The sequence below is a fragment of the Peromyscus maniculatus genome, chromosome 20 (genome assembly GCF_049852395.1).
Source record: "Peromyscus maniculatus bairdii isolate BWxNUB_F1_BW_parent chromosome 20, HU_Pman_BW_mat_3.1, whole genome shotgun sequence".
Classification (NCBI taxonomy): Eukaryota; Metazoa; Chordata; class Mammalia; order Rodentia; family Cricetidae; genus Peromyscus; species Peromyscus maniculatus.
The window spans coordinates 52312875-52335805 of NC_134871.1; the positions used below are offsets into that span (position 1 = coordinate 52312875).

The 22931-nt window shown below is 48.8% G+C and overlaps 1 pseudogene; it reads left to right on the plus strand.

Annotated features, from left to right (window-relative positions):
* The first annotated feature begins 1131 nt into the window (after nt 1-1131).
* LOC143269679 (large ribosomal subunit protein P2-like) lies at nt 1132-22366 on the plus strand (annotated as a pseudogene).
* The last annotated feature ends 565 nt before the right edge of the window (nt 22367-22931 follow it).

Here is a 22931-nt window from a genome sequence, read left to right on the forward strand (position 1 = left end):
ACAGGAGGTCCTGCACTTCATAACACAGAGAGAGCCTGCTGAGGGATAGGACGCATTCTCCCCTCGGTTTCCTGACTGCGGGTGTAATGTGAGCAGGTGCTTCCCCACCATGATGAACTGTCCCCGCTGAACTGTGAGCTAAAATAAATCTTCCTTTCCCTTAAGTTGCCCTTGTATTTTATCACGGCAACTGGGAAAGAACCTAAGATGCTGTCATGCTTTGGAGGAAAAGGCAGACCCTCATGTAGCCCAGGCTAGCCTCAAACTTGGTTCTATTCCTCCTGCTTCCATCTCCTGAGTGCTGGGATTACAAGTGTGCACCCCAATTCCTGGTGTGGTGCTAGAGAGTGAACCCAGGACTTGTGCCTGTGAGGAAGTCCTCTACCAACTGGGTTACATCCTCAGCCCTGCCTAGAATACTTCAAACATAGATTCTCTCTCTCTCTCTCTCTCTCTCTCTCTCTCTCTCTCTCACACACACACACACACACACACACACACACACACACACACCCCACAACACACGAAATTAATTTTTTTAGAAGGGTCTCACTATATAGCCCTGACTAAGCTATGTAGACCGGGCCAGGTTTGAATTCATTCTCTCTAACTCCCAAGTGCTGGAATTAAAGACATACGCCATCACACCTGGCCCAAACTGCCAATTTAAAGATTTATTTTACTTCTAAAAATTATCTTTGTTCTTGGCACACCAACTGATAAAATTTCTATGAAGTGTACTGCGAAGACAGAGTGATTGGTAATTATCCAAGCTTCGAGGCCAGCTCACAGTAACAGAAAAGGCAATGGTCACACACTGAGAGTGTGGCCATGGTGACACTTCTAGGACATGTTAACCCTTTAACTCCACACACCGGTGTTTGCCGCCCTAGGGTTCTTTAATTTTTGTTTTGTTTTTCGAGACAGGGTTTCTCTGCGTAGCTTTGTGCCTTTCCTGGAGCTCACTTGGTAGCCCAGGCTGGCCTCGAACTCACAGAGATCCGCCTGGCTCTGTCTCCCGAGTGCTGGGATTAAAGGCGTGCGCCACCACTGCCCGGCTAATTTTTTATCTTTTATTTATTCATTGACAATTTTGTACACTGTACCTTATGTGTGTCTATGTGAATGCGTATGTACAGGAGCTTGCGGCGACCAGAAGAGGTCATGCAATGTCCTGGACAAGTGACTGTGAACCCCGTGATGCGGGTGCTGGGAGCCAAGCTCAGCCCCCTGCAAGCACCCTTAATGGCTGACCTGTCCCTCCAGCCCCAGTGTGGATTGATCAGTTCCAGGCAACTTCCCTCTCTCACGCTCCTGTCCACACCCAACCACTCCCCTCCACCATCGTTTCCATAGCAACGTTTACTGATCTTTTGAGCTTGATCTTGTGCTGCGGACTCCAGCTGCAGAGAGTTTAGAAGAAGGACAGCCATGTCCAGAAGACAGCACTCCACACTCTCCCCTACCGCCTCTCCCCCCCTCCCCTTCTCTCCACCCCCTCTTCCCTGAGGCTCTGCATCCCTTTCAGTGTCCCCTGAGCCCCTGCTCCACGTCTTTATTTTTGTTTGGTTTTGCGGTGCCGGTAACCGAACTCAGTCCCTTGAACACCCCGGGGCAGGACTCCACCTCAGTGGGCTCCTTTGAGGCAGCCATGTTTCCATGGTAAATGTTAAACTTTAATTCTCACAGGGAAGTTGCAGTGGCGTTCCCCAGTTTCTCAACTGACTTTTCTTGGAGTTCAGGATTTGAAAGAAGATTAAGTTTGATCTAGGGTTCTAGCTCGGGGCAGAGCATGTGTTTAGCATTTGAGGCCCTGTTCAATCCCTAGCACCATGAAAGAAAGGAAGGAAGGAAGGAAGGAAGGAAGGAAGGAAGGAAGGAAGGAAGGAAGGAAGGAAGGAAGGAGGAAGGAAGGAAGGAAGGAAGGAAGGAAGAAGAAAGAAGGAAGGAAGAAAAGAAGGAAGGAAAGAAAGAAAAAGGAAGGAAGGAAGAGGGATGGAAGGAGGTGGGGAGGGAGAGAAAAAAGAATTTGAGGAATTTGAGAAGGAACGTTGGGAAGGATTCTGGAATAAAATGGAACTATTCCACTCAGGAGGTTGTGGCAAGAGGACTGTTTCAAGTTCAAAGCCAACCTGATGGGCTACAGAGAGTCACAGGCCAGCCTCGGCCACAGAGTAAGACCCTGTCTCAAAACAAACATCTAATCAGACAGACAGATGAACAAACCAAAAACACTTAGTGTCTTAGGGTTTCTATCGCTGTGAAGCAACACCATGACCATGGCAACTCTTTTTTGTTTGTTTGTTTTTTGAGACAGAGTTTCTTCGTATAGTTTTAGTGCCTGTCCTGGATCTCGCTCTGTAGACCAGGCTGGCCTCGAACTCACAGAGATCTGCTTGACTCTGCCGCCACCACCCACCCACACCCACCCCACCCCCCGCCCCCGCCCACCAAGTGCTGGGATTAAAGGCGTGTGCCACTGACGCCCGGCGACCATGGCAACTCTTATAAAGAAAACTGACAGTGGGCACCATCTCACCTGGCACAAAATGGCACTATTTAATCAGTGCTCTTAGGAAAATTTCCCTTCCTTTTTCTCTTGGTCTTTGAGACGGGATCTCATATAACCCAACCTAGCCTTGAACTCTTTATCATCCTGCCTCTGCTTCTCAAATTCCAGGGTGACAGGGATGTGTCACCACAGCCAGTGCCCTGGTTCGCTTCTCTACTGCGGTGATAAAATACTCCAACCCAAAGCAGCCTCTCCAACTCTTCCTTCCTCAGCACACACAGCTCCTCTCATAGGCTCGGGCTGGCTCCACTCCACAACGACTGCTTCCCTTGGCAAACATCCCACCATCTGAGCATCTCCAGTTTCCTGTGGTCTCCACAGCAACTGAAGTTGTATCTTCACCAGTGGCCTCTCCTGGTCTCTGCAGGGTCTCCCACTCTGCCGCCCCGGCATCAAGATTAAAGCAGAGACCACAGGGGCACACTGCTTCCCGAGTTGGCTCACCTCCCTCCCTCATTCATCCCTTTCCTGCCTAGGGATGGCACCGCCCACAGTGGGCTGGGCTCCCCTGCATCAATTAGCAATTAAAATGCTTCACAGGTGTGGCCACAGACCGATGGGATTTGGGCAATTCCCCCTCCTGTGTCACCTCGTCCTCGACAATAAAAACTAACCAGGTCAGCCAGCTTGGTTTCCTATATGGGAACAAATAAAACTGGATCTCAAGAAACAGGCATACTATAGCACATGCTTTTAGTCCTAGCACTTGCAAGCTGAGGGAGGAAGACCACCCTGAGCTCCACACCAACCAGGACTAACAAGAGAGTGAGTTCAAGGCCAGCTCATACCTCATGGTGAGACCTTGTCTCAAAAAACTAAACTTGGGGGGAAAAAAATGAAACTTGGATTCCTACATCAGATAGCATGCAAACATCAATAAATTAAAAGCCTAAAAATAATAAGAAAATGTATATCAAAACTTCTAGGGCTGAGGATTTGGCTCAGTTGGGAAAGTACTTACCATATAAGCATGAAGACCTGAGTTCAGTTCCCCAGGACCCACAAAAATCCAGGTGCATAGCTAATGTTTTTAATACTAGTACTTGGGATGGTGAGACAGGTGGATTCTAAGTCAGTGGCCAGTCATCCCAGCTGGACTGTGAGCTACAGTAAGACACCCTTTTTCAAAAAATGAGTTGGGGGCTGGAGAGATGGCTCAGTGGTTAAGAGCACTGGTTGCTTGTTCCAGAGGTCCTGAGTTCAGTTCCCAGCACCCACATGGAGGCTCACAACCATCTGTAATGAGATCTGGTGCCCTCTTCTGGCCTGTAGGCAGAACACTGTACACATAAAAATCGTGTCTGCCACATTCCTTTAATCCCAGCACTCAGGAAGCAGAGGTAGGTGAATCTCTGAGTTCAAGCCCAGCCTGATCTACAGAGTGAGTTCCAGAGCTACACAGAGAAACCCCATCTCAAAAAAACAAAAACAAACAAACAAACAAAAACCTTGTCAAGAATTGTTATAGGAAGCCGGGTAGTGGTGGCGCACGCCTTTAATCCCAGCACTCGGGAGGCAGAGGCAGGCGGATCTCTGTGAGTTCGAGGCCAGCCTGGGCTACCAAGTGAGTCCCAGGAAAGACACAAAGCTACACAGAGAAATCCTGTCTTGAAAAATCAAAAAAAAAAAAAAAAGAATTGTTATAGGAAAGAAAATGGAAATATACAGAAAACAAAATCCACAAAGGATTGTCAGGGTTAGAGGAAACTGAGAAATCCACCAGGGAGTTGCTTGTTTGGATTCTCTCATGACTTGAAGGTAAAATGTCCCTGTGGGCTCATGCAGCAAGCGCTTGGTCCCCAGCTGCTGGAACTTAGGAAGTGAGGCCTTGCTGGAGGAGGCAGGTCCTTTTAAATTTACCACTGGTTTCAGCTTCCTCTCTCTCTCTCTGCTTCCTGTCAGCACCAACGTGGACAGCCTTCTCTCCACACCCCTGCTGACATCATGTTCTGCCTCTTAGTGGGCCTAGAACTGATGGAGCCCAGAACTATGGGCTGAGCCCTCTGAAATGTGAGCCCAAATCAATAGCTCTTCCCTGGCAATGTCATGGAGAGCCAGCAGATGGTCAGCAGGTAAAGGCTTTTCCCACTAAGCTGGATGCCCTGAGTTTAATCCCTGGGGCTCACAAGGTAGAAAGAGAGAAGTAACTATCACTACACACACACACACACACACACACACACACACACACACACACACACGTACACACACGTACACACACCCCTTTTTTTTTTTTTTTTTTTTTTTTTTTGGTTTTTCGAGACAGGGTTTCTCTGTGTAGCTTTGCGCCTTTCCTAGAACTCACTTGGTAGCCCAGGCTGGCCTCGAACTCACAGAGATCCATCCGCCTGCCTCTGCCTCTCGAGTGCTGGGATTAAAAGCGTGCGCCACCACTGCCCAGCCACACACACCATTTTTTAGAATGCGGTTTATGTCAGGTGTTTTGTTATAATGATGGGAGGTGTGACTAACACACTAACACTCTAAGAATCAATACCAAGACAGAATTAGATATTCGGACACCAGAGGGGGCTCTGAGGGGCCGAGGGAAGAGGCTGTGGGAGAGACTGCAAAAGCTTTGGAGTCGTCACCTGTGAAAAGACTCGGGGAAGGAAAGAGGAAGGGTAAGAGACCTCAGACTCCAACAAAGCTCTGAGAAGGCAGCACCCAGGCCAAGCCACAGCTTCCAATTTAGAGGAGTCTGGTGCCAGTTAGAAATGGCCCAACTCCAGGACTCCCTGATGACTGGTCATTGGCTGGGAGCCACCAGGGCAGGAGAGACAGGAACGTGGTTTTGACCTGAATGCCAAAGTGATCTGACGGTATGGCAGCTGGAGGCTGTCAGTCAACTGTGCCTCCCTCAGTGGGAGCCTTTGAAGAGGACCTGGGTAGGATAATGTCCATGGCTACCACAGGTGCCACCACGGAAAGTCACAGAGGGCACACTCTCCACCTCTCGGCACGTGATAATGGAGCGGCTTAAAATGGAGACGGTGAGATCAGTGGACAGCAACAGTGGACCACAGTTGGGAGGGGACCTTTCCAGGCACAGGAAGTCTCAAACAATTGTGCATACAGCAGGTCACAGCATGGCTCTAAACACTGTGCCTGATGATACATGGCCATAGCGCAGCGCAATCAGCAATAGATCATAAAACTGTTTTAAACCCATGTTTTGAAACTGAAATTCTTGAATTACCTAGTATCTGAGTTAACGATGAGCCGGTGGGCAGCACATGTCTGTAACGGGAGGTGGAGGCAGGAGGATCCAGAGTTCAAAGCCAGGGCTGGGAAATGGTTCAATGAGTAAAAACACCTGTCACACAAGTGTAAGGACCTGAGTTCTAACCCCCAGGACCCTGTAAACACAAGCGCAGTTGTGTGTACCTGTATCTCAGTGCTCCTAGTGTGAGATCTGGGCCAGAGACAGGAGAGTCCCTGGTAGCTCATGGGCTAGCTAAGCCTGGAGTATATATACACCAACAACAGCATCCCACCCCAAAAGTGGAAGGCAAAGGCTGGTACCTGAGGCTGTCCTCTGACCTCCACATGTGCACTGTGGCACACACACATGTGAATGTACACATATACATACACACATAAATATACACACACAAAAATGTATACACACACACACACACACCACGCACACATGCACACACGCACAAAAGAGTTCAAGGTGAGTTTTAGGCTGGCTGGGGCTACATGAGACCTTGTCTTTAAAAAAAAAAAAAAAAAAAAAAAAAAAGGAGGGAGGATTTCATGAGAGAGCAAGAAACTATTTAGAACTCAGCCAGAGAGTTCATCACAAGATGAACCCGGAAGGACATAGTAAAGGAGGGGATGACACCTTCAGTGCCCATGATAGAACAGAAGACCCAAGGCTGATAACTAATACCTGATAACGAAAACGAGATCAGAAGGATGGGAATCACAGAGAAAACAGATTCGTCAAAGCGAGAACCAAGAGAGAAGCCAGGAGTCGTGGTTGGGTCTCAGCAAAGACGATGATATCGACAGATCTCTGGCAAGAGCACCCTGTGCATGTGAGGAATGAACAAAAACCGCACAACGCAGCCAGAGCAGATTCAAAACCAACAATAGCTCACATTTACGAGCTGGCTTCACGCCTCATTCGATAGCACAACATCTATTTACAGGGGAGATCGAATCGCACATCCTCTCTGCAGACTCCTCCCGGAGTATCTGTGCAGCTTGCTCCTGGCCCCTTAGGCACTCTTACTTCCATGCCTGTGGTTAGGCTGTTTCCTGAGCTCAAGAACGCCTCTCCCTCCTAAGATTCACTGCAGCCTCCGTCGGCTGGCAGTGCGCCTCCATCCATTCTGACTTCTCTGTCACTAGGAGGACCACAATGTGCTTCAGGATCGGAACGCGTTCCATTTCAAATGTCCACAAGTGGGTGGGGCTGGGGAGATGCCTCAGCTGATGCCACACGAGCTTGAGAACCTAACTTTGGATCCCTAGAACTCATTTGAAAAAAGCCAGATGTGCATGCCTGCAGTTCCACTGCTAGGAAGGGGGGAGGGGGAAGGAGAGGTCTCTGGAGTTTAATTGGCCAGCAAGCCTAGCTGAATTGAATTGATGAGCTCCAGATTTAATGAAAGATACACACACACACACACACACACACACACACACACACACACACACACGAGAGCAATTGAGGAAGACAGCCAGTGTCAAGCTCTGACCTCCATATGCATGTACACACATTCATGCATGCACACACACAAATGTGTACACATATATAACACACATCCCAACACACACGAAAGTCTACCCCACTATCATATACAACATCCAGGCTCCATTGTGTCTGGGCACAGAAGCTGCACGTCCTTGGATGGTCACCGTATTCCATGAGTTAGAAGAAGAGAGATGACTTGTGGTCCAGGAGCTGGCAGCAGGGATCCTGGGCACCTGGGTGGGGAAGGGGAGAGCATCCTCATGTCCACATTAGGAGACACAACATTAGGTAACAAAATAACAAGTGGCCTGGGAGAGAGGATGATGTGAGTACCTTGGACGGCTGGTGGGCGGTCCTGCTTCCGCCACTCATTCTGCACAGGCCCCATGCAGCAGAGAAGCATTGCCAGGAGAGAGGTCTGCTTGGCCTCAGGTCAGACCTTCCTTGATGGCCACAACCCAAAAGGCATCATTCAAGATGCCCAGGCTACTGGGCTCAAGGTCAAAGCGGGGTTCAGTTTGCAGACCTGGTGTTGTACCACGGCTTTTATCTGCAAAGCCTTTCCCTCTGGCCAGGCTGGACCCAGGGGCAGCTCAGTGATTTCCCTATTTCTTTCCTTGTTCCCTTTCCTTTTCTGTCTTCTTTAAACACTTGAATCTTTTATTTTCTTTTAGACTTATTTATTTTGCATGCATGAGTGTTTTGCCCACATGTATGTCTGTGTACCATGCATGTGCCTGGTGCCCATGGCGATCAGAAGAGGGTGTCAGATCCACCGACACGGGGGTTCCAGATGGTTTTGTGAGCTGCCTAGTGAGTGCTGGGAATCAAACCCTGTCCCCTGCAAGAACATATGCTATTAACTGCTGGGCCATCTCTCCAGCCCCATTTTTTAGCTTTCGTTTATTTGTTTTTCAATTGATGTCTCGTGTAGCCCAAGCTGACCGTGAATTCATGTAGCTGAGGATGAGTTTGAACTCCTGACCCTCCTGCCTCCACCTCCCCAGTGCTGGAATCACAGGTGTGCTCATCTTACTTACTTTCAAGTTCAGTTTTCTCCGCTACCCCTAAACGCATTTGCTGCTGCCCCTCCTCCTGGCAGAGCAGCTCCTGGCGATGTCTGCAGCCCCCAAGTTCTACCACACTGCACCCACCACTGCTCAGCACTGGCCACCTCCATTCCTGTCTCTACTGATGGATTGGTCAATGGAATGGCTAAGGAGCCTTGAGGGCCCACCTGTGCCAGGTAGACCTCTGAAGACTTAACTTGTTTAATCCTCACACCCCAATGTTGTTGTGGTTTTTAACTCTTTACAGGACCCTCCACCCAGCTCCAGCTCCCAAATAAATCACATGGAGGCTTATTCCTTCTTATAAATGTCTGGCCTTAGCTTGGCTTGTTTCTAGCCAGCTTTTCTTTTTTCTTTCTTTTTTTCTTTCTTTCTTTCTTTCTTTCTTTCTTTCTTTCTTTCTTTCTTTCTTTCTTTTCTTTTCTTTTCTTTTCTTTTTTTTAGTTTTTTGAGACAGGGTTTCTCTTTGTAGCTTTAGAGCCTGTCCTGGAACTCCCCCTGTAGACTAGGCTGGCCTTGAACTCACAGAGATCTGCCTGCCTCTGCCTCCCAAGTGCTGGGATTAAAGGCGTGGGCCAAATGTAAAACCACACCCAGCTGTAAAATGGTTACTTTAATGATGAAACAAAAATAAATCTTTAAAAGAATGCTTTTAGATATATTTATTTTTATTTTATGTGTATGAGTGTTATATCTGTATGTATGCCTATACGCCATATCCATGCAATGCCATCTGAGGCCACAAGGGGGCGTGGATCTCCTGGAACTGGGGTTACAGCCAGTTGTGAGGGCCCATGTGGGGACTGGGAACAGAACCCTGATCCTCTGAAAGAGCAGCCAGTGCTCTTGACTGCAGAGCCGTCTTTCCAGCCCCACAAACCTAAACCTTAAAAAGAATGTCATATAGCCCCCGACATGGTGACTCATGCCTGTGATCTCTCACTGGGAGGCCGAGACAGAAATTACTGTCAGGTTTATGTACAGCCTGGGCTACATAGTGGTTTCTGGGCTAGCTTGGGCTATAACAGCCAACTTTCTCCAGTAAACCACAATGACAACAATAGAGAATGGCACACAGATCAAGGTGACAAGCTGGAATGGCTGGATGATGTAAGCTAGCGTGCAGATACATTTACAAGCCTGTGTCCACTGTCCACCACCCCAGCCCTAGTCTTCTGTGACAGCAGGCAGAGGATAACAGTCTCTGGGTGACTCTCAACCACACCTCCCTGCAGAGAGTTCCCACACACCAAGTCCAGAAGTGAGAAGCACGGTGAGCAATCTCATTCCCCTGGAAACCAGAGTTAGATGTTTAAATTATTATTATTATTATTATTATTATTATTATTATTATTTTCTGAGATAGGGTTTTTCTGTGTAACAGCCCTGGTTGTCCCGGAACTCACTTTGTAGACCAGGCTGGCTTCGAACTCACACATATCCGCCTGCCTCTGTCTCCGGAGGGCGAGGTTAAAGGCCTGCTCCACCATGCCCAGCTAGCCATTTAAATTATAATGGAAATGTTATATGCTTGGCCGTAGCGGACTGATGTGCCTCAGTTTCTTTTAGTCCACGGGGCCCAGTTGGATTTTTCCAGAGTGCTTCATTCTTCCTTACTAATGGCAACTCTAGCCCACAGAGCCGTATCTTTCCTGATTTGTCCCCAGATCCCCTCTTGCCTACTGGCATCTGAAGCCTGAAGTGTTTCTGCCAGCTCCAGTCTCTGATTGGCAGACCCTTCCTAAGATGAGATAAAGTTCTTTGCTGTCCAGCGTCTATCTCCCACCTCCAGCCTGAAGCATGCCGGGAATCTGCTCAGTTTTCCAACTGAAGGCAAAGGCTGGCTGGGTGTGGGTGCTGTCCTTCGTCAATGAGAAAGTAAGACTCTTCATTTTAGCTATTACTAATTATTCATTTCTTGCTGTAACAAGAATGTCACTATTGCCGGACGTGGTGGAGCATGACTTTAATCCCAGCACTCGGGAGGCAGAGCCAGGCAGATCTCTATGAGTTTGAGGCCAGTCTAGGCTACAGAGTGAGCTCCAAAGTTACACAGAGAAACCCTGTCTTGAAAAACAAAAAACAAAACAAAACAAAACAAAAAAAAGAGTGTCACTATCACTGGCTTTTTTTTTTTCTTTTTGTACTAGGATTTGAACTCAGGGCCTCACACATGCTGGGCAAGCATTCTATACTGAACTGTACTCCCAGCCCTTTTTTGTTATTGTTGTTGGGTTTTTTGTTTTTCTCTTAAGGGAGGACGGATTTATTTATTTTGACTCAGAGGTTTCCATCCATCTGTCTTGGAGGGTGTGGTAAAACAGAACAGGCCAGGAGAGAGAGAGAGAGAGAGAGAGAGAGAGAGAGAGAGAGAGAGAAAGGAGAGGAGAGGAGAGGAGAGGAGAGGAGAGGAGAGGAGAGGAGAGGAGAGGAGAGGAGAGGAGAGGAGAGGAGAGGAGAGGAGAGGAGAGGAGAGGAGAGGAGAGGAGAGGAGAGGAGAGGAGAGGAGAGGAGAGGAGAGGAGAGGATGTCTGAGTTCCTTCAGCTTTGGAGAAGGAGGGGAAGCTTCAGGTGCAGCCAGGTCCAGCTGTTGGTGACTAATGAGGAGTCAGCGTCCTGAATGATCGGTTTGGTTAGGGATGCGTATTCAGCTCACTTTGGTTGGCCAGAGACGATAGGAAAGCTGTCAGCTGTCAGCCAAGTCCTGGCCACTGGGATAGATGCTTATAGAAGTTACTAGTCAGTTTCTTGTCCCTAGAGATCGCAATCTGCCTCCCTGAAAGTATGGCACACATGTGACACAGACACACACACACAAGCTGGGTTGATAGCTCTGTGAATAGGAGTGCTCATTCCACAAGCAGAAGGACCTGAGTTCAAATCCCCAGTAACCATGTAAAAAGTCAGGTGTGGCTATGCACATGCCTGTAACCCCAGAGCGAGGGGTAAGGTCGAGGTGGACACAGGAGGACGGCAGAGGCTTGCGGGCTGCCAGCCTAGCTCCGGGTTCAGTGAGAGACCAAGTCTCAAAAGAACAAGACAGAAATAGAGTAGAATACCTGGTATCTTCCTGTTGCTTTAGAGTTTTCCTGCCTTGCCCACAGTCAGGACAAATCTCTGTCACCCGCCAGTCCCATAGCCGCTCAGACCCAACCAAGTAAACACAGAGACTTATTTTGCTTACAAACTGCATGGCCGTGGCAGGCTTCCTGCAAACTGTCCTTATCTTACTAACTGTGCTTTTATCTTAAATTGATCCATTTCCATACATCTATACCTTGCCATGTGGCTGGTGGCTTACTGGCGTCTTCACATGCTGCTGGTCATGGCGGCGGCTGCAGCGTCTCCTTCTGCCTTTCTGTCCTTTTATTTCTCCTCTCTGTTAGTCCCGCCTATCTTTCCTGCCTAGCCACGGCCGATCAGGTTTTATTTATTTATCAATCAGAACAACTTGACATACAGGCCATCCCCCAGCACAGCCAAGTGCAGACCATCTCAAACACCTGCACTCAGGCCCATGGTCCTAATCATCCTCTATACGGACCTGCTGGGTAACGCCACAAAGAACCCAAGAAGGGCTCCCACAGGACATACAGAACATCCCACAGCATCTTCCTCTGACCTCTGGGTGTGCACATACACCACACACCTGCACACACACACACACACACACACACACACACACACACACACACACACCACAGGTGGACATACACCAAAGAAAATAAGCGATGACATGCAAACATAAACCCAGTTACATGTGTGAGTTTGAGTAAAAGCCAGCGCTCTTGGTGTGGCCTCCCAGGTCGTCCCAAACCAGTCCCCTTCCATCCCCCAGCACTAGTGATCCAGCTTCTGGACTTCACTACTCAGGAACCTGCTGCTGAGGGGCTCTGCCCACCCGAGACGTGCTGACTGGATGATATGAGGTCTTTTTGTTTTTGTTTTATGAGACAGGCCTCATGTAGGTAGCCCCAGCTGGCTTCATACGACACAAGGAGCTTGGTGGGTTTGAGAAATGAGGAGTCCAGAGTGGGTACATTGACCAAAAGAGAGGGGTGGTCCCCCTGAGGCTGGGAGGGAAGAAGGGAGTCTGGAGAATCAGATAGGGCAGCATGTTCCTCTCTCCCTGTCTTCAGGTGTGTGGTCCCCACGCTCAGCTCTGTGCGAGGCAGGGTTCTAACACTGTGTGTGTGTGTGTGTGTGTGTGTGTGTGTGTGTGTGTGTGTGTGTGGCTCTTGCAGATTTGTCCTTCGGAGCTATTTGAAATCTGACTGTAGGACACAGACAACAGCTATTCATAAATAAGGTCACCTTTACGCTAAATGAGCCAATTCACCTGGATTTGTTTTCAAACTACCTACCGGGAGTAGTTTGATGTGCTGTGTCCTCCAGCTTTCTCAGGGAGCAATTCAGTCTGTGACACTTTATACTGAGAACACTGAGGAGGAAACTGTGAAGGAGTGCCAGGGGAGGTACCAAGGAAGGAGTCAGTTGCCACCTGGGGAAGCTGTGAAGGCCCCATCCCAGGTGGAAGAGGGAAGGAGAGAGAAAAGGGAAGGCGGGGGTGGGGAGGTGGGGGGTGGGGGGTGGCCAGGGATCAGGAGCCAGGCACTGTGTGCTCCCTCAGCTTTCCTGCAGTAAGAGGCGAACACACACCAGAAGGCTAAGAGGGAAACCCAAAGAGATGCTCTCCTCTTGAAGCTCAGCAGGGCTGAAGATGAAGGCACCAGATCAAGGAAGGCATCCTTCCTTCTGCTTCTAGCACTGATGGTTCTCCACTACTAGAGAATGAATGATTGTGTCTCTCCCCAAAATTCACTTACCTAGGGGCTGCTGAGATGACTCAGTGGCCTAATGACCTGATGCTGCAGGCCGCAATAATACGAAGTAGGAATTCAGCTGGCTATGACAAAGCTAATACCTGGAAAAAGCCAAGGGCCTTCCAGAGGTAAAGCCAAGGCTTAAGGAGTCTTGGTGATACTTGGCTTTTGAATATTAGCCATTTCCTGCTATGAATTTCTCGTGTGCTATTGTAGCTTTTCCATCATTTATTGGGCACCATTTCCCCTCTACTAATGAGATATTTAGATAACCTTCTGTGTTGACAGCTATGCACAGCCAGAACCCCAGTTCAAGCCTCCCTGTAATTATCATCATTAGCAGCATCCGGACAGGCCCATCCCCAGACAGATGAAAGTATCTTATTAGCATCCAGACTATGTGTTTGAGAAGGCCTGGCGAATGTGCTAATTAAGCTTAACTTTCTCCCTTTCCAAAGTCTTATCTCTAGTTTTAGATCTACCTTAAACTATTAACTTACAGCTGACTCAGGCTGCCCAGCCACTGAGTACACTCCCCCACCCTGCCAGAAAACCACAGTAGCCAAGATACCTTGGACAGATAAGGAACCAAAGGAAAAGAGGCAGTTTTATTTTCACTCATCACTGATCGACTCCTAACACTTTAACTAACCACTTCTAAGAATATAGTTGAGCACATAAAATCCCACTTGCTCAGATATTAACCGAATTTATCCCTCATTTGATTCCCCATTAGTCACTTCTCTTTTGGGTTGGAGATGATGCCAGGCAGTTACTTCTCTTTTGTGTGGATCTTATTGTTCCTCCTTTTGACCCTGAGGAATTCAAGCCTGGTGACCTTGCTTTAACCAGAGCATTGCTATTGCATGGGTTTATAACTGCAAACCTCAGAGACTTTGGAGGATGAGACAGAGAAGAGAAACAAGAATGGAAGGACTAGATGGGTAAGAACTGGAGAGGAATGAGCTGAGATGAGGAAGAACTAGATTGAAGGGCTAGAAGAGAGGACTAGAGGAATGAGATGGAAGATGAGGAAGAGCCAGATGGGGAAGAACAAAATAAGGAAGAAGGAGATGAGAGAGGAGCTGAGATGGAAAAGAACTAAATGGATGAGAACCTAGATGGGGCAGAACTAAGATGAAGGAATTAAGATAGAACTTAGAGGGAACAGCAGATAAATGTAGAGAGAAATCAGGCAAGAAAGAAGGTAGACATGAGAGCAGAATAGAAGCTGTGTAGAGAGAGAACTGACTCAGAAAAATAAACTGAATGAAATAAAGAATTTTGTGCACGTAGATTTATTTGAGTATTCCTCAGATTATTCGCCACCAGTAGTGTCTCTTCTGGGACTCTGGGAAAAGGCTATCGAGGGGCTGGACCTCCATAGCCTTCAGTAACCTGAGCTGGTGGGAGGAGAGAAGCAACTCTTGAAAAATTTCCTCTGACCTACACACACACACACACACACACACACACACACACACAGTGGTAGTTTGAATGTAATTGGTCCCCCATAATCTCTTAGGGAATGGCATTATTAGGAGCTGTGGCTTGGTTGGAGGAAGTGTGTCACTGTGGGAGCAGGCTTTGAGGTTTCCTATGCTCAGGATACTACTGAGTGAGTCAGTCAACTTCCTGCAGCCTGCAAGATGTGGATTCTCAGCTACTTCTCCAGCACCATGTCTGTCTGCACACCGCCAAGCTCCCTGTCATGATGATAATGGACTGAACCTCTGAAACTGTAAGCAAGCCACCCCAATTAAATGTTTTCTTTATTAGAGTTGCCATGGTCATGGTGCCTCTTCACAGCAATAAAAACCTTAACACACACACACACACACACACACACACACACAGAGAGAGAGAGAGAGAGAGAGAGAGAGAGAGAGAGAGAGAGAGAGAATAAATAAATGTTTTAAAAAATAAAGCAAAAATGTGCTTATTTATATTTATTTTTCTGTGCTGGAGATGGCATCGAGGGCTTCTCACATGTTAGGCAATTACTCTGCCACTGAACTACATCCCTAGCCCCCTCCAAAATTCATCTTATGACCCCATAAAATGGTATAAGAATCAAAGTTGAGCGGTGGTGGCGCACTCCTTTAATCCCAGCACTGGGGAGGCAGAGCCAGGCGGATCTCTGTGAGTTTGAGGCCAGCCTGGTCTACAGAGCGAGTTCCAGGATAGCCTAGCCAGGGCTACACAGAGAAACCCTGTCTCAAAAAATAAAAATAGAAAAGAATCGGAAACTTGGGGGGTTCTACTGAGGTCCTAAGGCTGGAGCACCAAGGACATTAGTGCCCTTATAGGAAGAGAAATAGGAGACTCCCTCCTTCCAACCGTCCCAGGCTGTCTCTTCCACATATGAAGGTCCAATAAGAAAGCAGTCACCTCCTAAAGCCAGGAGGCTGGCTCTCAGCACACACATCTGCCAGCACTTCATCCTGTCCAACGCCACGACCATGAGAAAGTTTATGCCCATCTGTGGTGGTTCCTTATGACAGTTGTGCAGACCAGACCGTGAGCCCAGCATTCCTTGGCTTGTAGCGGCATCACTGATCCTGGCTTTCATCCCTCCACGGCCCCTCCTCCCGGAGGCAGTGTCTGTGGCAAATCTCCCTCTTCTCACGACACCAGTCAGCTTAAAGGCCACACACTACTCCAGTGGGATGTTGTCTGAGCCTCACCTCATCCTGTTTCTAAATCAGTCACACACTCTGGAGACTCAGGTAGACGCGAAGTTGGGCAAAGGGTGCTGATCAGCCGGGTACCTTCTTTTTCAGATGCCTGTTCTTGGCTAAGGTTCCTCAGACTACTGAGCACCAACCCTTATTCCCTCACCCACCCCACCTCCTTACCCACCCCATCTCTCTCTCACCCACCCCTATCCCCTCACCTCCTCCCCACCCCCTCAACCCACCCCTATCCCCTCACCCACCTCCACTCCTTCACCAACCCCCACCTCCTCACCCACTCCCACCCCCTTACCCACATCCTCACCCACCCCACCCCCTCACCCACCCCACCCCCTCACCCACCCCCAGCCCCTCACCCACTCCCACCCCCTCACCCACCCCACCCCCTCACCCACCCCCAGCCCCTCACCCACTCCCACCCCCTCACCCACCCCCAGACCCTCACCCACTCCCACCCCCTCACCCACCCCACCCCCTCACCCACCCCCAGCCCCTCACCCACTCCCACCCCCTCACCCACCCCCAGACCCTCACCCACTCCCACCCCCTTACCCACATCCTCACCCACCCCACCCCCTCACCCACCCCACCCCCTCACCCACTCCCACCCCCTTACCCACATCCTCACCTGCCCCCACCCCCTCACCCACCCACCCCCCTCACTCACTCCCACCTCCTCACCCACCCCTAACCCCTCACTCACCCCTTCCCTAGCAGACAAAGCCACTAGTTGAGAACTGCTTCTCTTAGTCGTGGCTCCGCACATAGGCAGCCCCTCCCCCCAGCCTTTGATAACACCCCATTATTTTTACCAATTCATCCTGCAGCCCAGTTTCAGAGAGGGTCAAACGTAGTTACCGTCCCAAAGATACCCCCTTCCAGCCTGCTTCTCCCTGCGAAGCGCTTATCTTAGAAAATCTAAGCAGAATCTGCATTTATCTTGAGGATAATTGGAGTCATCTACCGGGGTCTCTCTACCAAATGGCTCTGTTTGTCCCGGCGGCCCCTGCTTGACTCTCCAGGCAGCCAGGACAAAGGAAGCTTGGGGCAGAGGGAAGCCACTGGCACTGTGAGAAGCCCGTCCCCCCTCCCCCCCCCCCGTGTTAGCAACTGCCCCCAGGGACTCAGCACTTGTCCTACCATTCAGGTGTTCTCAGGACCTCAGGAGGCACTGGCCTCTTCTACACCTTCAATCCCAGGCAGGCAGGCAGGTCTCTGAGTTCGAGGCCAGCCTGGTCTACAGAGTGAGTTCCAGGCCAGCCAGGGCTACACAGAGAAACCGTGTGGGGAGAAAGAGGAGCGCCTACTGTCTCTTACTTGGAACCATACTAGGGGCATTCCCTGTTCCAGAAAGACAATGGAATACATTAGCCATGTCTTGTTTGCTTTCGCTCTGCCAAGCAAAAGCATGGGAACCTTTGGGGAATTCACTTGACAAGCTAAGAACACGAGGCCTGTGCCAGCACCGCCATTGTGTGTGCTCTTTCTGTGGCTCCTGCGCCTGGGGAGGCATGACTGGGGCTGTGTAGGTGACACAGAACTGTGTAGGTGTGGCTCTGGGGGGGCGGTGAGGATGGGTGGTGGTGGAACGGTTCCATGCAGTGACTTTGTTCTCTATCTGTACTAAAGGTGTCTCTGCCGCTTCCCTTGAAGCAGACACCAGCAAGAGGATGATGAGAATACAAGCATGACAAGCCTGTACTCCTCATCCTCCCTCTTCCGGGGTGGCCTTGCGGCTCTGGTACACCTTTGTCACACGGCATAGACATCTTCACCAGTGTGTCAGGGACCGATGCTGCTTCCGGCACCGTGTTCCTGAGGGAGCATCCATTTCTTATGCTTTAAAAATCCCACACACACACCCAAGGCCAGCAAGATGGCTCAGAGGGTAAAGGCATTTGCTTTGTGGTGGTTTGAAAGAAAATGGCCCCCAAATGGAGTGGCACTATTAGGAGGTGTGGCTTTGTGGAGTAGGTGTGGCCTTGTTGGAGGAAGTGTGTCGCTGTGGAGGCAGGCTTGAGGTCTCAGATAAGCTCAAAATACCCAGTGACACGGTTCGCTTCCTTTTGCCTTCTGATCAAGATGTAGCCAGCACCATGTCTGCCTGCTCACCGCCATACTCCCAGCCACCATTTCCCCCTGCCATGATGATAACAGACTAAACCTCTGAAAATGTAAGCTACCACCTCAAATTAAATGTTTTCCTTTATAAGAGTTGCTGTGGTCATGGTGTCTCTTCACAGCAATAGAAACCCCGACTAAGACACCAGGTGAAGAGGCCTAACTTAACATTAGTGCAGCCATGACAGCTGTAGACTAACAGTACTGGGACTAGGCCTCACCATTACAATCACCAGGAAAAGCCACAAACTGTACTCTGTGGGGGACCAATCAGAATTCAGACAAACAAGTACTAGATGCTCCAGAACATTAAGGATAGCTTACATCACGTGTATATAGGTCGGCAATTTCCTTGCAGCAATGCCAATACCAATGCCTGTTTGACAAGACTTCTGTGCCTCACTCCTGCCCAATCAGGAGTGCAACCCCCATCTGAATCTGGAATTCCCCAACCCCCCATTCTTTACTCCTTAAAATCCCTGCCATAACTGAGCTCAGGGCTCTCCCTGATTCAACTGCTGTGTCGGAACAGACAGAGAGCCCAAGTTCAAGCTTGCAATAAAGACTCTTTGCTTTTGCACATGAACTCAGAATCCTGGTAGTCTCTGGAGGGGCTTATGACTCAGGCATAACACAGGCAAACCTGATAGTTGAAGTTCAGTCCCCAGAACCTGCAGTGGAAGGAGAAAACTGGCTCCCAAAAGTCAAATAATAATAAATTTAAAAAAAAGTTCATGAGGATCCAGGCATGGTGACACATATATTTGGGAGGGGGAGTCAAGGGGATCAGGAGTTCAAGGTTATCCTTAGGGATATATGAGTTCAAAACCAGCCTGTGCTACAGAAGATTGGTCCCTGAACAAGTAAACAAGGATAATCCTGATTTAAGAAACAAACAAAAACACTAACAAATCCAGCCATCAGTGACTCCAGCACTGAATGACTTGTTTTCTTTGCTTTGAGTTTACCGCCAGGCCGGCAGGGTCACCCTACCCACTGATCTGCAAACAATTTGTGTCAGGACTCAAAGTCTAACCCAGTGACAACAGAGAGGAGTACTCAGGGCCACTGAGCTCCTTTGAAGGGGAAAGGCCAGTCTCAATCCTGAAGCAGAAATTAAAACTGACTGCTTAAAATGATCTCTTTATGCAGGGCATAGCAGAGGCAGGTGATTCTCTGTGAGTTCTAGACCAGCTTGTTCTACAAAGTGACAGGACAGTCAGGACTACATGGACAGATCCTGTCTCAAAAAACAAACAAGCAGGTGTCTCCATGACGGGTAAGGTGACCTGCTGACGTCCCACGCACGCAACCTAAGTCAGAAGCTCATTTTTTAGTAAAAAGGGGGACCTGTAGGTCCCTGGCCCCGTTTTGGGTAACTGTTGCCTTGCTTGCTGACCTTGACCTTGATATCCTCCCTATGCTAATTCCCTCCTGGGTTTCACCCTCCTGAATGCTTAAGGGAAGTTCCTTGTCTGTGCATCCTGCATAATGGGCGTTAACAGCTTAGATGCAAGATTGTAAAACATCGTAGTGAACTTCTGTCCTCCAGGGTTCTCCCATTGTGCTGTAAGCCTGTATTTAAGACCTCGTCCCTCCTTCAATAACCGGCATTTGGCATTAAGAAAAAATAATAATAATATAACAAATAAACAAACAAATAAACAAACAAATAAACAAATAAAAGACAAACAAACAAACAAAAATATCTCTTTACAACCTAATTTTTTGTTTTTGTTTGGCTTGGTTTTTTGAGACAGGGACTCTCTTTGTAGCCCTGGCTGTTCTAGAACTTGGTCTGCAGACCAGGCTGGTGTCAAACTCACAGAGACCCGCTGACTTTTGCCTCCCAGTGCTGGGATTAAAGGTGTGTGGCACCGCTGCCACCACCGCCTCCGCCACCTGGCTTACAACCTATTTTTTAAAGATATTTTTAATTATGTTTATGTGGGTTGGAATGATGGCTCAGTGGTTGGGTTCAATTCCCAGCAGCCACAGGGCAGCTCACAACTGTCTGCAACTCCAGTTCCAGGGGATCTGATACCCTCATACAGATGCCATGAAGGAAAAATACCAATGCACATAAAATAAAAATAAATTACAAGCATAGTGGTACACGCCTTTAATCCCAACGCTCGGGAGGCAGAGGCAGGAGAATCTCTGTGAGTGGAAGGCCAGCCTGGTCTACAAAATGAGTTCCAGGACAGTCAGGGCTGTTACGCAGAGATACCCTGTCTCAAAAAACCAAATAAATTATATAAAAATAAATTACGAGTATGTATGGGGACCTATATGCGGTTATGTGCATGTGTGCAGAGGCCAGAAGAGCGCACTGGGGAGCCTCCATCTGGAGTTACAGGCAGTTGGGAGCTCCCTAGTGTGGGTGCTGGGAACTGAACTGTAGACCTCTTCAAGAGTAACAGACACTCTTAATCGCTGAGCCATCTCTCCAGTACCTTTACTCTCTAGTCTTGACGGTTTATTTTTATTATTTTGTAATGACGTTATGGTGGTTTGAAAAAAAATATGGCTCCCAAAGGAAGGAGCCCTATTAGGAGCTGTGGCCTTGTTGGAGTAGGTATGATCTTGTTGGAGGATGTATGTCACTGTGGAGGTGGGCTTTGAGGTCTCATATCTACTTCCTGTTTCCTGCATATCAACATGTAGCAGCTCCCTCTCTAGCACCATGTCTGCCTACATGCCGCCATATCCCGATGTGATGATGGACTTAAACCTCTGAACTGTGAGTGAGCCACCACAGTTAAATGTTTTCCTTGTAAGAGTTGCCGTGGTCATGGTGTCTCTTAACAGCCATATAAACCCTAAGACAGATGCGCATGTTGTGTGGATCTGTGTTGGTAAATATGCACATGAGTGCAGGTACCAGAGAAGGCCAGAGGAGGGCATCAGGTCTCCTGGAGCTGGAACTACAGATGGTTGTGAGCTACCATGTGCATGTTGGAAACCAAACCCAGGTTCTCTGCAAGAGCAGCAAGTATTCTTAAGCACTGAGCCATCTCTCCAGGCCCTAATTTAAAAATAAACATTTAAGCCGGGCGTCGGTGGCGCACGCCTTTAATCCCAGCACTCGGGAGGCAGAGCCAGGCGGATCTCTGTGAGTTCGAGGCCAGCCTGGGCTACCAAGTGAGCTCCAGGAAAGGCGCAAAACTACACAAGAGAAACCCTGTCTCGAAAAACCAAAAAAAAAAAAAAAAAAAATAAATAAATAAATAAATAAATAAATAAATAAATAAACATTTAAAGAAGGACTCCGAGTTTGGTTCTGATTGCTTAAGGGACAGAATTGTCCTTTACTGAGTGAGACAGGGAGCCTGAGAGATGAGCAGGCCTGGGGGGAGCTGTGGACTGGGTGTGTAAAGCCTGAGAAGGGGGTACAAATGGGGGTGCTGTAAGATCTGTCAGGCATGTTGGAGGTTGGGGGGAGGAGGTAACCAAAGATGGAACCGTGGGAATTGCTGGGCATTGGTGGTGATCAGAGCTACAAGAAAGCATTTTTTTTTTTTCTGTTGTTTTTCAAGACATGGTTTCTCTGTGTAACAGCTCTGTCTGTCCTGGGACTCACTTTGTAGACAGGCTGGCCTTGAACTCACAGAAATCTGCCTGCCTCTGCCTCCTGAGTGCTGGGATTAAAGGCTGAGAATCACTTCTAAAGAAAGAGTAACATTTTAAAGTTAATTTTGGTTAACAGAGAAATGTTAATGTCAGGGCTGGAGAGATGGCTCAGAGGTTAAGAGCACTGGCTGCTGTTCCAGAGGTCCTGAGTTCAATTCCCTGCAACCACATGGTGGCTCACAACCATCTGTAATGAGATCAGGTGTACATGCAGGCAGAACACTGTATACATAATAAATAAATAAACGTTTAAAAAAAGAGAGAAAGAAAGGAAAACAAATGTTAATGTCACACAAAGACACGGTGGCAAAGATCTCCGCTAGGAATTTTCAGAAAATCCAGCTTCTTTTCACTGCTGAGGTCACAGGAGTGAGGCCTGTGTATATTATGTAGCCTCTTACCTGCTGGCTGCCCTGTTAGGGTCGGGGGTGGGGGTGGGCAACTCCTCTCCCAGAGTCCAAGACATCAAAAAGATACAACAGTGTGGGCAATGAGGCGGATGATGATTGGCTCAACAAGATCACCCGTGAGCTGAACGGAAAAACCATTGGGGACGTCATGGCCCAGGGTGTTAGCAAGCTCGAACGCGTGCCTGCTGGTGGGGCTGTGGCTGTTTCTGCTGCCTCTGGCTCTGCAGCTCTTGCTGCTGCTGGTTCTGCCCCCATCGCAGCAGAGGAGAAGACGAGGGGGAGGAAGAGTCCGAGGAGTCGGAAGACGGCACGGGATTTGGCTTGTTTTATTAAATCCCTGCTCTCATTGTAAGCATTACACCTCTGATGGAAAGGTATCCTGGCAGCCAGGAGCCAAGGAATACCACAAAGTCACACCGCATAGCAAACCTCACTGGAGAGATTTATTGCGAAGGAAAACAAAACAAAAAACAGAAGGATGGCTGCCTCTGCTCGGGCGAGAAACATCAGCAAACCGAACAGGATACAGGGCTTATATAGAGTTTCTTGAGGTAGAAGTGGGTAGAACTTTCCAGGGTGGAGATTGGTGGGATCTCAGGTCCAGAGATTGGGTTTTTTGCTTTGTAGGGTGGGGGCGGGGTCCAGCACTTAGGGTAGGTTAGAGTGTTCTGAGGGTGGAACCTGGCAGTTAGAGGTCCATGGGGGAGGAGCCTGGCCACTCATGTGGCTCGAGGGGCTTACGCTCATGCCAGGCAGGGGCTTACGCTCATGCCAGGCAGTGGTGGCGCACACCTTTTAATCCCAGCACCACTGAGGCAGAGGCAGGTGGATTTCTGAGTTCGAGGTCAGCTTGGTTTACAGAGTGAGTTCCAGGCCAGCCAGAGCTGTTACATAGAGA